Genomic DNA, 2007 nt, shown 5'->3' on the forward strand with positions numbered 1-2007 from the left:
ATTTTTGATAAATAATCATCAGTATTGTGGATAATAGAACAGTTACATACAACAGTCTGGTAAGTTCAGAAAATGACATCACTTTACTGTAATGCCGCTTTTAAAACCAGGAAAAGACGACTCTTATGCCATATTACGATATCCAAAATCTAAGACGATATCTAGTCTCATTTCTATAAAACAATATAATATTGATACATTGCCCAGCTCTACTGTCAAACTGGATAATAAAAAAGTTCTTTGACATTCATTGTTTGTGTTTGTTCATGTTTCACAAAGACTTTCAAAAACGATAGTAATCACATCACATGCATATGGGATTAGTAGTATAGAGCTGTTCAAACACAATAATAAACATATTCATATTTTTTAATAGATCTGTATTGGATCGGTACGCGGTATTGGCTGAAACACAAGTTCAGGTATCGGAGTTGGTATAGGGAAGGCAAAAACTTGTATCAGACCATCTCTAGTCATGAATAATGTCAATGTTAGCGTTACCGACGTTAGCTGTACTAAGTCTGGCAACAGCGGCACAGAAGCCAAGTACTGGAGCCGTAACTGCGACGCCACGTTGGGCAGTGAGTTCTGTGAGGGGAAATTGCTGTTTTTCATCACTGGAGTCTGAAGGATTAGAAGAGAGCAGATATGACTTCTTCAGTTCCCCCCTCTGCCCTCATGCTTCCAATGAAGGCTTCTCAGGTGGTTCTGGGTAACAAACCACCTGGCACTTCGGGTTAGTAGGAAACATCATCGGCAAATATTTACAACATGGAGGATGCAAGTCAACTTAATTCGTGAAGCGCCTTTCGAAACTCCTCTCAGCAACTCACTCTGGCATTCAGTACTGATGCTCATTAACCAATGCTGCGTTCCAAACACAGTTTTTAGCCCGTAAGTTACGAACTCAAGTCACGACTTACGACTTGGTAGCTTCTAGCTTGCATTAGCTAGCTTGCGTTTGCTAGCTAGTGGCTAACTACCATTGAGCATTAGCTAAAACTAGCCATTTTTAGTCTGCGACATATTTTGGGCTTCATTTAATAAACATAACCTGTAGAAGTACACAATTGTACGTGTATTGTTTTGGTTACATTGTGGGGAATTACTTTACGTTGCCTATTTATTTCTATTTCTCTCCGTTAATCACCGGCGTCCGCACAGCATCAACATGGGTGGACATTGTTGTTTATGTGCGTGTGACGTCAAAACTGTAACGGGGACTACAACGATCTGGTACGAGTTCACAGGTAGTGAGTTACGGGCTTGCTGCCGTTCCAGGGCACGTTCACAGGTAGAAGGTCGTGAAAACACGAGTTACGGGTTGCCTGGAACGCAGCATGCCCTCGTAGCCGAGTTGCACCAATCGCATCAGTGTATAGGCAGGCCAGAGGTGAGCTAAACAGACGGGACGTCGAAGTCATTAGTAAAAATTGCAAGATGGCGACGGATGAACGCCAGTTTTCGCTGGGTTGCGGGGAACAAAGGACGAATCACGTTGGTAACGAGATCCCCACGTGTGCTAGAAGGCTCCTAAATCAAATAAAAAGCGCCTCAGACAATCTGTTTTATGTGAAATTGCAGATAAAACCCCTAAAGTTCTGTGCATTTACAGCTCAGGTAGCATTTCTTAATAAGACGTTGTTACTGATGGATCCTCAATACTTTATTGTTGTCTTAATGTTTCATAATGCTTGATAAACTTGAAAACCTGGAGGGAGAAAATGTCTTGTTTACTCAATGGTTCTTTACCTTCTTTCTAATGAAAATGTAAGTTAAATATAGCAATATAACTGAAGTCTAAACTGAGAAGTATAAATATATTGACATATTTTATTTATTTATAAGGTGTATGCTATATGTAGAGCCTCTATTGTTGTGTAGCCAATAGAAACACAGCACATGGTGTTGTGTCCATTTATGTATAAGATTCCAGTGCATTCTTTTTTGCAGACACACACAAGCACACAAACACACACACGCACATACACAAGCACACAAACACAC

The 2007-nt window shown here is 40.5% G+C and overlaps 1 protein-coding gene across 1 annotated transcript in view; it reads left to right on the forward strand.

Annotated features, from left to right (window-relative positions):
• Positions 1-2007, forward strand: part of dcc (DCC netrin 1 receptor) — a gene marked incomplete in the record, with an annotated part of 396097 nt that overhangs the window by 200248 nt on the left and 193842 nt on the right.

Source organism: Etheostoma spectabile, chromosome 16, assembly GCF_008692095.1.
Source record: "Etheostoma spectabile isolate EspeVRDwgs_2016 chromosome 16, UIUC_Espe_1.0, whole genome shotgun sequence".
NCBI classification, from domain to species: Eukaryota; Metazoa; Chordata; class Actinopteri; order Perciformes; family Percidae; genus Etheostoma; species Etheostoma spectabile.